General features: G+C 43.2%; 1 protein-coding gene across 3 annotated transcripts in view; it reads right to left on the bottom strand.

Moving 5' to 3' along the window:
• LOC115093115 (interleukin-18 receptor 1-like) overlaps positions 1 to 13,747 on the bottom strand; it is a 101,567-nt gene that overhangs the window by 65,663 nt on the left and 22,157 nt on the right. The gene's annotated exons all lie outside the window — the stretch shown is intronic.

The following is a 13,747-nucleotide window of genomic DNA, read 5'->3' as shown; positions in this document are numbered from 1 at the left end:
GCAATGTCTTGTATTTGTCTACCCACGACAGTGAAAGAGCAACAATAATAGAGCTAAAATATGCAGCCCTGTTGCCTTGGATTGCAAATTATTTGCAGCAGCAACCATAGAAGAAAAGGAAGCTAACGCAGGTTAATCAAGCAAAAGTATATAAATCGATCTCCTTATAATACCAGAAATGTAAGATACTACTGAAATGATATAAAAATCACAGCACAGTGCCAAGATCCTGCTTTAAATAAATATATTCTCCAGAGTGCTGATCTTGTTCCTTCAACCAAAAAAAGTGTAAGTCATGCACATATTGTCAAAGTACATCTGATTTAATCAAACCTCAGCGGGTGGTATATCAAAACTGTGGTCCTGTTATCAATAGCTTTCATTTATCCCCGATAATTTTAAAGTTATAATGATAAAAGAGGAGAATAAGTAAAAGGGCTGAAACCTTGGCAATGAAATTGCTACTATGACTTTCAGTCTTGTGCTAATTCAAGCATTTCCCTGCCAATTTGCACTGATAGATATTTTAGATTATAGCTGCCTCTGCTTTTGTGGAGTACTGTGTGTTCTACACATATTTGTCTCTAATGCAGAGAAAAATAAGCCAATTCCCAATGTAAAATATTGGTTGCTATATGGGAGTGGGGGTCTGTGGGCAGTTTTCCAGACTCACATATATTGGTTAAGCAGTGCTCTCTTAAGCCAAGAAGGCAAGGCACTGCCTGCTCATGGGGGTCTATGGGCAGTTTTCCAGACTCACCTATATTGGTACAGCAGTAGGGGTGTGCATTCGTTTGCAAAGTATTGGCAATCCACAACATATATGCCATATTCGTTCTATTCGTGGGGGTCACGAAACGTATGGCGAACCCCCATGAATACAATGTATCACTAACGAATAAACCACCACGCTCCTGACCCCCTCCAAGACTTGCCAAAAGTCCTTGGTGGTCCAGCAGGGATCCTGGAACAATCTCCTGCACTTAGACCGTCGGCTGCCGGTATTCAAAATGGCACTGATAGCCTTTGCCCTTACTATGTCACAGGGGCTACCGGTGCCATTGGTTGGCCCCTGTCACATGGTAGGAGCACAAGATGGCGCCGGCCGTCCATTGCTCCTACTATGTGACAGGGGCCGACCAATGGCACCGATAGCCCCTGTGACATAGTAAGGGCAAAGGCTATCGGTGCCATTTTGAATACCGGCAGCCGACAGACCGAGTGCAGGAGATCGCTCCAGGACCCCCGCTGGACCACCAGGGACTTTTGGCAAGTCTGGGTGGTTCAGGAGGGTGGGGGGTTGTAGCTAATTAAATTTAAATTGTTGGGATGGGGTTTTTTTGAGAAACGAATAATATGTAACTAATGAACGGATCGGGGTCCCCTGAGAATGGATGCAATGGATTTGGGACCCAACAAATATGAATACCGAATGGGACGAATCTGTCCCTGCTGCACATCCCTATACAGCAGTGCTATTTTAAGCCAAGGAGGTACTGCCTTGTGAGGGTCTGTGGGCAGTTTTCCAGACTCACCTATATTGGTACAGCAGTGCTCTTTAAAGGTAAGGAGGCATTGCCTCGTGGGGGTCTGTGGGCAGTTTTCCAGACTCACCTATATTGGTAAAGCAGTGCTCTTTTAAGCCAAGGAGGCACTGCCTCATGGGGATCTGTGGGCAGTTTTCTAGACTCACCTATATTGGTATAGCAGTGCTCTTTTAAGCCAAAAAGGCACTGCCTCGTGGGGGTCTGTGGGCAGTTTTCCAGACTCATCTATATTGGGATAGCAGTGCTTTTTTAAGCCAAGAAGGCAAGGCACTTCCTGCTCGTGGGGGTCTGTGGGCAGTTTTTCAGACTCATCTATATTGGCACAGCAGTGCTCTTTAAGCCAAATTCCCAGTAGGCCTCTTTTGTAGTTACTAGTTTGTTGTGTGCACACACACATTACATTAGAGCACATCAAAGCACTGTGCCTGTGGGCAGGCAGTTTAACAGACTCACATATATCGGGACACCGGTGATCTGTGAAGCCAAATCCCCAGTGGGCCTCTTTTGGAAATAATTCTTCTAATTAAAATCCCTAGTAGGCAGTGACATTAAATCCTTAATGTCTGGGAAAGCTAGACATGGTCGATTGATTGGGACTGGAAGACGAGACACCTCAAAAGGGAGTACCAGTCCCCCATTAAAATTAAAAAGGGACCTGTTCCAATCTACTATCTCTGGAGGGGCAGGCAGTTCCATCTGGAAAAAAATGAAATCTAAAGATGATGCATCGCCACCACCTGTTTCTGACCCTGTAGTTTTGGAGGTGAGGGAAGGGGAGGCTAAGTCAAGCAAGACAAAATGGCGACATCCAAAAGCAGCAGTGTGACAGCAGTCTCGACTTAGCATTGACAATGTAGCGCAGACACTGTTTGCTTCTGATTCCAATGAAGAATCATCTTGTGTGGGATTCTTATCAGAAATGGAAGAAGTAATAGCTGATGAAGGTTTAGGAGGATCCGTTAGACCTGTCTTAGCCTCCACTTCAGTGCTGCAGGGGGAGAGATGAAACTGAAGATGATGAGGAGGAAGAGCAGTCAGCGCAGGCACAGAGTGTGACTGATGCCCCTGGCATTGCGTCTCAGGGTGCACCCACTACTTCAGCTCCAGTGCCAGCATCCACCCCGAAGGCTATAGAGAAGGGATAACGAAAGACATCTGCGATCTGGAGTCACTTTAAAGTGACGGAGGACCCGTGTTTTGCTCGGTGTAATTACTGTGGCACGGCTATTAGCAGAAGCAAGCAAATGGGACATCTATCTAATTTTGGCATGAAGCATCATATGAAGAGGCAACATCCAACAAGAGTATTGCCATCTGGGAATGGTGACAGTACCAGTTAGAGGACCCCTTCCAAGCAGCGTAAAGAGGTTGAAAAGGAGCAGAGTCACCCCATGCCCTCAGCCCCTTCTAGCAGTCAGGTGGCAGGCCAGGAGCCCCCTGCCATGTGGCAGAAGTGACAACCCACCATGGAGGAAATGGGGTGGAGTGCGGTAACGCTATCCCAGGATAGGAGGCAGGCAGCCTCAAAAGTTGTAACCAGGAGCATTGGGGAAATGATTGCCCTTGATGACCAGCCCTTGCAGATAGTGGAGAATGTGGGTTTCAAGCATTTTCTGAAGGTCGTAGTTCCAAATTACAGATTCCCCTCCAGAACCACATTTAGCAGAAAGGTCATCCCCAGCCTGTACAAGCAGTGTCACAGTCACATCCAAGCGCTGCTAGCTAAGGCACAGGGGAGTGTGCACTTCACCTGCGATATCTGGACCGCCATGAATGCTGCACACTCTTACCTCTCCCTGACAGCACACTGGTGGAACCTGGATGAGGCAGGGGCAGGCAGCAGCTCTATCAGGGTGGAGGTGGGTTTTACTGCACACCCACCTGATGGACCAGGCCCATACTGCTGCCAATATTCTAGCAGACAGATGCTGGAGGGCTGCCAACAACACCAGTGAGACAGGAATCCTCAGGCAGGGTTCTTTGTCACAGACAATGGTGCAAACATGGTAAAGGCAATAACAAAGGGGCGCTTTCAGAACATCCGATGTTTTGCACACACTCTGCACCTGGTAGTGAAGTCAGCTCTGGGGTTGGAGTCCAAGCACCAAGAGAATGAATACCTGCAGGACTTAATACACAAGTGCAGGGACATAGCAGATCACTTCCACAGAAGTGTGAAGGCGGGACAGGTTCTCTGACAAAAGCAGACTGATTTGGACATGCCTCATAAGCATCTCATTGAAGACATTGCCACCTGGTGGAATTCCACCTATATGATGCTGCAGAGGTTAGTGGAGCTGCAGACACCCCTTCATGAACTTTCTGGTTCAATGGACATAGATGTGCAGAATCCCCTAGGGCATCATGATTGGTTAGTCATGAGTCCGCTGGTAAAAATCCTGCAGTCATTCAAGGATGTCATGGAGGAGCTGAGTTCCAGACGAGCCACCTTGGCTGACATCATCCCTATAGTTAATTTCCTGGATGAAAATTTGGAGGGCTTTAAACAGGAAGAGGGAATGACAGCTGAGGTGCTGCATTGTCTGGACATTTTGCAGCAGCAGGTGCAAGAGAGATTAAGGCCTTTAGAAGAGCACACATACATACTCACCACAGTTTGTGATCCCCATGTGAAAGGGAATCTCGCCCTACAGTCCAATTGTCTCTCATTTGTGAAGGACCTACTGTTAGCAAAAGTCCGTGATCAGGAGCACCATAGGCAGAGACAGATTAGGCATGAAGCAGAGGAGGAAACAGTGGCGGGCACTTCAGAGAGCTGTGCTAGCCCAAGCATGAGCAGCACTCTCATCAGCTAGTACCTCCTCCTCCTCCACTTCAGTATGCCAAAGGCATGTTGCCCATAAAGATTCATCTTTTGTGCTACGGGCTAGAGAGAACGCAGCTGGCATGAGTGACTTTAAGCCAACCCAAGCAAAGGAAATACCAGCACAACTGTCAGTGACACAGTATCTCTCAGAGCCCACAGAGGACATGCAGACAGATCTGCTGGCATATTGGGCACACAAGTCCACTGTCTGGCCACACCTAGCCAATGTGGCTCAGTGATATCTGTCATGTCCACCAACCAGTGTGCCCAGTAAACGTGTATTTTCAATGACAGGGGATATCATGAGCCCTCACCGCTCAAGGCTGGTACCAGAGTTGATGGAAATGCTAGTGTTTTTGAAAATAAACCTGCCTTTCCAAATTTTCCCTGTGAATGGCAAGATGAATAAAATGGTGTGCCTGTCTGTCCACCGTCCAGGACATATGTCCCAACAAGGACCTAACCTGAAATGCTGTGTCTGTCCGTCCACTGTCCAGGCCGTACATCCCTACAAGAGCCTGACCTCAAACGCTGTGCCTGTTCATCCACTGTCCTGGCCATACGTCCCTACAAGGGCCTGACCTGAAACGCTGTGCCTATCTGAGTTTAGTTCTGGTATTTCTAATTTCAGTTTCATATATTTGTGCATCACTTCTTTCCAGAATATTCTTTTCCTGTTTTGCAACATTTGGAATGTAAGAACATAAAAAGCTGACTTCAGATGTTTGGAGCTTGCATAGTTCATTTATTTATTTATTTATTTGGCACTTTTATATACCGATATTCTTGTAAACAAGTTACAAATCACCTCAGTTTACATTCTAACAATAACCTTTGCACATTGTTCTCCTGACCTTCATATGGGATGTGAATCGTGTGCCCGATCGTCTTAACGATCGAATTCATCTGGCAGGAGAAGAAAATCGTGATTGGCATGATTTGTTTAGTAAAAAAATCGTTTTTCCGATTAGGGCGCACTAACGGGAGTTAGTGCGCACTAACACGGATGTTAGTGCACACTAACCATTGTTAGTGCGCACTAACAGAAAATGATACAATTTGACACTTTTCAGGTCAGTTAAGGTCAGTTTAGGAATGAATATGTATTCCTATTGGCTGCCCTCTTATTTACTGATGTTACCAAGGTTCCCACTGACGTGATGGTTTAATATATGGGGGATGAGAAATGGAAACTGTTGGTAGCTTGACAAAAAAAGTAATGTGATCAGTCAATGTGACTAGAACTTGTTTGTTTATTATTTTTGTTACCAGGCACTGGCACGTGAAATGCTAGTGCATGTTTTGAATTTGCCAATCCCTGTGCATTTTAGAAAGGTGATCCTGGAATTATTATACACACTTCGAATATATGTATTTATTTTTATTTATTTAAAAATGTTTGTATACCGCCTTTACAAACTGTGTTTAATCAAAACGGTTTACATAAAGCATTTCCAAAAATTAAAAATTAATTAAAAAAAAAAACGAGATCAAAAACTACAAAAATAATTATAAAATGCAAAATATCAAAAGAAAATTATTAACTATTACATAAATAAAATAAAATTTCATGAACATAAGATGAGGTACACTGTAAATACATGTAGGAATTGAGTTATTGAGCAAACTTAAAAGAAAACTAAAATTAATTATTTGGTATTTATGGATTTAAAAGCAATTTGAAATAGATAAGTTTTTGAAGATTTTTTGAATTGGGTCAGATTAGGTATGGATCTTAGGGAGTCTGGTAGTGTGTTCCATAGAATTGGTCCGGTGACTGAAAATGCTCTCTGGTAATCTCTAATCGGGCTTGTCGGGGTGATGGAATATTGAGTAAATTTTTATTCATTGATCTAAGGTGTCTGGCGGGTTTATATATACAGAGAAGTGAACATAAGGTAGTGGAATTAGGATTGTGGATAAGAGTATGTATAATGATTAGGATTTTGTATTGTATTCTGTATTTGACTGGTAGCCAGTGTAGTGATTGGAGTATTGGAGTAATGTGATTTTTGATTGAAGAATTAGTTAAGATACGAGCAGCTGTATTTTGAATTACTTGAAGTAACTGAAGTGTGTTGTCTGGGAGACCTGTATATAAAGAATTGCAATAATCGAGCCCTGAGAAGACAATAGATTGAAGAACAGTCCAGAAATCTTGAAAAAATAGTAAAGGACGTAAACGTTTCAAAAGTTGTAGTTTAAAGAAAGAGTTTTTTGTAACTAATGAAATGTGTTGTTTTAGTGATAGATCAGAATTAATGGTTATGCCTACATTTTTTGCTGCTTTAGAGATGGGAATAGAAACACCGTTAAATAGCAATTGAGATGGAGGACCTATGGAAGAATCTGTAATTGATAGGGATGTGAATCGTTTTTTGACGATTTAAAACAATCGTCAGATATATTTTAAATCGTCAAAAATCGTTAGAGCCGCGATACAATAGCAATCCCCCCGATTTATCGTCAAAAAATCATAAATCTGATTTGGTTGATAAAAAACATATGACATCCCTTGGTATTTTATAAGACATTTACATGGATATTTTATCAAAAACATAGCCCCAATTTCCATTGCTCTAGGTCTTAATAATAGAAACTGCTTCCTTCTTTTTTGAGTAGCCTTTGATAAATCTGGGAAAACATTCACCTTAAGGCCCAAAAAAAATTTCTGATCTATGTCTAAAGAACATTTTTAATGTCCACTCTTTATCTGCTTCAAGCAGGAAAGTAACCACCAATGTGGCAGGAGTGACCTGATCTTTCTGAGATGTTTCCAGGATTTCAGTTAGATTTAGCTGTAACTGGTCAGCATTAGATGTTACATTGTTGTCTTTACCATCTACCAGATTCTTTTTTATATTGGAAGGTATATAATAAATCCTTGATGTTACCGGTATAACCTGGTCAGAAATTTTTAATATTTCTATCATATATTTCTTCCACATCTCTTTGGGGGATATAAACTGACTCTTGGGGAAATTAATAAACCGAAGATTCCTTCCCCTCAATGCATTTTCCATATTTTCTAACCTAGAATTCAATATGTTACTTTCTTTCAATAAAGCACTTTGAAAGGCTGAGGTATTTCCCATTTCTATATTAACTTTAGCAATACATTATTTTTCTATTACAATTTCTTTTTCAACCTTCTCTATACGTGTTTCTAATTTCTCCACATATGAATAAACTGGGGCCATCTGGTTATATATATTTGAATTTAATGTCTGTATAGCATCCCAAATAGATTCAAGTGAAATATTTGTTGGTCTTGACAATTCCAATCTGGGGAGGGCAGGAAAACCGGCATACCAAAACAACCCTAAAACCCACCCCAACCCTTTAAAACAAATCCCCCACCCTCCCGAACCCCCCCCCCAAATGTTTTAAATTACCTGGGGTCCAGTGGGGGGGTCCCTGTCATATGGTAAGGGCATATGGTAAGGGCAAAGGGCCACCGGCACCATTTCTATTAACGCAGCCGTGACCCGAGAGCGGGAGATCTCACTGGGACACCCCCCCCCCCCCACTGGACCCCAGGTAATTTAAAACATTTTGGGGGGGTTCGGGAGGGAAGATCACAACACTCCCAGTATCAGGGATAGGGCACTGCATGCAGGAAGATCACAACACTCCCGGTATCAGGCATAGGGCACTGCGTGCAGGAAGATCACAACACGCCCGGTATCAGGGATAGGGCACTGTGTGCAGGAAGATCACAACACCCCCCGGTAACCGGGATACGGCACTGTGTGCAGGAAGATTACAACACTCCCGGTATCAGGGATAGGGCACTGCATGCAGGAAGATCACAACCCTCCCAGGTTAATTCACTGATATAATAAATCAATAAAAAATTGAGTAGGTTGATATAATAGATCTAGTAGATTGAATAAAGAGCTGAGGTTTCTCCTCTCCTCACACCAAACAAAAGCAACACACAAGAAAAAGCCCTTCTTATAAAGCTTAGCTGGTGAGTAAAAGTAGGAGGGAAAGTAAACGTACTGGCCACTTCAAAAATACACTTACCAACAATTAATTACCATATACATATATTCGAAGTGTGTATAATAATTCCAGGACCACCTTTCTAAAATGCACAGGGATTGGCAAATTCAAAACATGCACTAGCATTTCACGTGCCAGTGCCTGGTAACAAAAATAATAAACAAACAAGTTCTAGTCACATTGACTGATCACATTACTTTTTTTGTCAAGCTACCAGCCGTTTCCATTTCCCATCCCCCATATATTAAACCATCACGTCAGTGGGAACCTTGGTAACATAAATAAAAAAGAGGGCAGCCAATAGGAATACATATTCATACCTTAACTGACCTGAAAAGTGTCAAATTGTATCATTTTCTTTTAGTGCGCACCAACAATGGATAGTGCGCACTAACAAAAAAAAACGATTTTTCATGATAAATCGGGGGAATTTCTATTGTATCACATTCTTTACCGATTAATGACGATTTAAAAAATATCAGACGATATTTTAAATAGTTAAAAAATGATTCACATCCCTATTTCTTAGGTGCCAACAGTAATGTTGCTAGTACTATAGAAAACTGGTGGTAGGTGCCCTCTAGTTCATCCTGTCTTCCCATAGTTTACAGAGGCACTGTGTAAACCACAAAGTCAACATAGGTTGATATTGTAGATTTGGACTTGAGTAGTGGTTTTCTTATTTCTGAGAGCTCTTCATGTTCTTTTGTCATCAGCTGAAGTGCATAAGTACAGTTAATAGCTTCTGGGTATTCACAAATAATCTCCAGCTCAGTTCTTGCTTCACAATGGCAGTCTCTATTGCTCTAAAAGCATCCTCTGTTGAATTATCTTTCAGAAATGAAAAAGATGCCATTTTCTTCTGGCAGTGAACTAGTTCAAGAAGAAGTGACAGATCAAACCACAACGTACCTGCAGAAAGGAAATCATCTAATGCTGTGCCTGTCCATCCAGCCCTTAAGTCCCTATGAGGGTTTGACCTCTAACACGGTGTCTGTCCATCCAGGACTTATATCTCTATGAGGGATTGACCTCGAATGCTGTGCCTGTCCGTCCAGGCTTTACGTCTAGAGGGTTTGACCTCAAATGCTGTGCCTGTCTGTACAGGCTTTATGTCCCTAAAAGGGCTTGACCTTTATACTCGATTGGTGTGTCTGTCTGTCCAGGCTTTATGTCCCTACATGAGCTTGACCTCTTATCCTCAAATGCTGTGCCTGTCCATCCAGGCTTTATTTCCCTACATGGGCTTGAACTCTATCCTCAAATGCTGTGCCTGTCTGTCCAGGCTTTATGTCCCTATTCTCGATAGCTGTGCCTGTCCATCCAGGCCTTATATCCCTAAGTGGGCTTCACCTCTATCCTCGAATGCTGTGCCTGTCCATCTAGGCCTTATGTCCTTAAAAGGGCTTGACCTCTATCCTTGATTGCTGTGCCTGTCCATACAGGCCTTACGTCCCTACAAGGGCTTGACCTCTAATGCTGTGCCTTTCCATCCAGGCTTTACGTCTCTACAAGGGTTTGACCTCGAATGCTGTTCCTGTCCTTCCAGGCTTTATGTACCTAAAAGGGCTTGACCACTATCCTCGATTGCTATGCCTGTCCATCCAGGATTTATGTCCCTAAAAGGGTTTGACCTCTATCCTCAATTGCTGTGCCTGTCCGTCCAGGATTTATGTCCCTACGTGGGCTTGACCTCTATCCTCAAATGCTGTGCTTGTCCATCCAGGCTTTATGCCCCTAAAAGGGCTTGACCTCTATCCTCGATTGCTGTGCCTGTCCTTCTAGGGTTTATGTCCCTAAAACAGCTTGACCTCTATCCTTGATTGCTGTGCCTGTCCATCTAGGCTTTATATCCCTTCGTGGGCTTGACCTCTATCCTCAATTGCTGTGCCTGTCCGTCCAGGTCTTATGTCCCTACGTGGGGTTGACCTCTATCCTCGACTGCTGTGCCTGTTGTCCAGACCTTACGTCCCTAAAAGGGTTTGACCTCTAATGCTGTGCCTGACCATCCTGGAGCCCTTTCCTGCTCAAAGGTTAGGGAACTCTACCCAGGGTAGCTGGCCAGCCTATCTCCTAGTACCTGTTGACCCATGTTAAACCGCTGTTCACAGTGAGACTACTTCCATGTCACCATGCTTTGAAGGCTCGTGCTCCACTCTAGGGGGGTCAACCCATTCTAGGGAGCCCTTTCTTGCTCAAAGGAAAGAAAACTCTCCCCACGGCCAGCCTTTCTTGCCCTGATGAAAACCACAGGGACTAGACTACCTCCGCTCTGCCAGCTTGTCTTGCCCCTATCAGCATTCTGCCATTCTGCCTTGCTGCCATATACCCAGATGACTCACACAACTCCTTCTGGTGTTCTTGCCACTATCATGGTTGCTCAGTGTGTTGGTGCTAGTCTTTCTGCTTTCTATGTTCCCCCTTCATTGTGCTGTAGGATATTGATGCCACTTGTCTTGCTGCCTTCGAGGGTTCATGCATCTGTTATCGGTGTTCTCTTTTGAAGCTGGGGTGTGTTTTTGACACTGTCGCTGCTGATTTTTGCCTCTGTTAAAGCACTCTTGTCACTCTTGGTACCCCTTTGTCACTCTTGGTACCCCTTTGCCCCTTTAAAGTGCCTTAGGCTATTCATGCCACTTTGGTGCCACTTTGCCACAGTCTAAGTACTTTGGAGCTTTTTTCTCATTCTAATGATAGCTCCTCAGAAGTTTCATCAGAATTGATAAGAAAACTCAAATTCTGCAGCCAAAAATAGGCTGCAAATACTGCCCCCATTGACTTTAATGGGAAATCGGAAAACAAATAAAACATATCAATGAATAGGTTTCCCCCCTATGAAACGAATGCAATGGATACGGGTCCTGGTGAAACGAATGCCGAATAGCAATGGATTTTTTCCTTCTGCACATCCCTAGCCACATATGACTGAGATTAGAGGAGGCTGTGGGCTGCAATCACTGATTGCTAGGTTTTGGAACATCACCAATGTTTTCTTTTAGTGGAGGAAAAGTGGTTCAGCCATTTGAGGAGAACTTTAAAACTCAGAACATTCCTCATCTAAATACCAAGACTTGCTCTGTATGTCTAATTTTTATGCACAAAAGCTTGTTAACACCGTACAAACACAGCATATACCAAAAGCACTGGGATATATATCGCTCACCACTTTTTCACTTCTGGTTTACTGATGGCTGGATATAAATTTGACCTACTTTGTGATAAACCACCAGATTGCAATCAGTACTTCCTTCTAGGTTTATCATAAATATCGGAATTATCACCATAACCCTAAAACAGACTTATGTCCTACTGCCTCCTAGTTACATGTTTATTGATACTATAAGAAACCATACCTTCCCTGAACTGGGAAATATTTTATAATGTATAGAGTAACTATACTATATATTAAAACTCCTCATCAACCACAACTTTGATCAGCATGATGATGATGATGACAATTTCAGTATTTTCTATCATTTTTTGAGTAGCTCCCCTTCAGTTCCCTTGATCTGTTGGAAATAACCATATTCAGAGCACTGTGACAGATTTCTGTATATGAAATCATATCCAGTATAGTGCACACAAAGTTGGAGAATAGTGATTAGATCAGTGCTTTGTGAGTCAGGCAATAGACTAGGACACAAGAAGCCTGCCCTCTGCCACATTGTGGTGTGACCTTGGATAGGTCACTTTATTTCCCTTATGCTTATATTTACCCAACAGTGTCAAAATATGTACAATTCTGTGCAAAAAAAAAAAAAATCTGCTCACAATAGGCTTGATTTACTTCCCCCTCCCCCCCCCCACTCCAGACACAGAATAGGAAAAATCCTTAACAAATCAGATCCAGTATTTGTACATTCTGAAAAATTCTGCAAGACTGTCTTTAGCAGCACCATGCATGCAACAGAGGAGCAAGACATGAGTATGTATAATTGGGGAATGAAGATGGGGTAAATGCAGGGAGGAAGGTGAAGACCTGTGACAGAGGCTAGGAGGTAGCTGAGCACCCTGGATATGGGGTAAGTGTAGGAGGGCGATGACACCTGGGATTGGGTGGGAGGGGTTAGTATGTGGCATAGATTAAGGGACTGGGGAGGGAGCAGTATAAGGAGAGATAAGATACAGGATTCCATCACAAACATCCCTCTCCCAATTCCTGAAGCAATCAGAATCATCTCCCTCCCAACCACTATTCTCCCATGTGCAATCCTCACCTCTAGCACCTTCTATAGCGTAATCCCCTTCTGCCAACAGGAGGTGTTGGGGATTTGAAAATCTTCCTTTATCAGCATACATCTGAAGTGTGTGAAATCAATGGCAGGACTGTGAGAAGAGGCAGGCAAGATAGGTGGCCATTCAGGATGGTGCCATTTTACAACTGCTGCTACCACTACTGCCACTGTCATTATAGTGGCAGCAGAACTCAGCTTCTGCGTGGCTGCTTCTATGTGACCTAAAGTGGACCACCTGAGTCTGCATCATTAGCAGGGAAATCCTTCCCATCCACATCATTGGAGGGTAGATTCCTCTCTGCCCTCATCATTGCTCCGCCCCCAAAGGTGACCTCCACAATGCCCTGTGGCACCTCTGGCCAGAGGTCCTAATGAGATTATGGGGCCCTGTACTGTTCAAATTTCAAAGGGAAGCCAGCAGAGGAAGAGGCAACTGCTGGGATGGGGAAACGTTGCTTTCTGTATCTATCCACTGGTGGGAGGACATTGCTCTGAGTGGGCGGGGCAGGATTAGAGATAGAAGAGGTTGCTGATGGGCCTGAAGACAGAACTTATTGAGGCATGGTGGTGCGGGGCCACCCAAAGGATAGGACTGAGGCTGAGATGTAACCCATTTTTTTCTCTAAAACCGTTGTTACATATTTTATTCTACAAGGATTTGTCTTTACAGTCTTTACAGTACATCATAACATACTACTAAACAGGCTTGAAGAAATAGGACTTCAAAACAAAACAATTGAATGGTTCAGGTCCTACCTAAACAATAGATTATTTCAGGTACAGATAGAAAACACTATTTCAGACAAAATCCAGCTAAAAACCGGAGTCCCTCAAGGATCAGCACTTTCGGCGACTCTATTTAACATTTACATGCTGCCCCTATGCCACCTCTTAGCCAGTCTAGGTATCATACATTACATATATGCAGACGACATCCAGCTAATTTTACCAGTAGACGAAACAATTGAAAAAACATTGAACCTAGCAATTTTATACCTAGGCATAATTAAACAACTGCTGTGCCAAATGGAACTAGTAATTAACATTGAAAAAACAGAATTCATACGCCTTGAACAAAAAACAACTGAATTAATCCAGAATTCCATCAAACTCAGAAACAATCAGATAGT

The sequence above is a fragment of the Rhinatrema bivittatum genome, chromosome 5 (genome assembly GCF_901001135.1).
Source record: "Rhinatrema bivittatum chromosome 5, aRhiBiv1.1, whole genome shotgun sequence".
In the NCBI taxonomy this organism is placed as follows: Eukaryota; Metazoa; Chordata; class Amphibia; order Gymnophiona; family Rhinatrematidae; genus Rhinatrema; species Rhinatrema bivittatum.
Note: the sequence above shows the minus strand (reverse complement) of the source record. Positions and strands in the feature narration are given on the sequence as shown.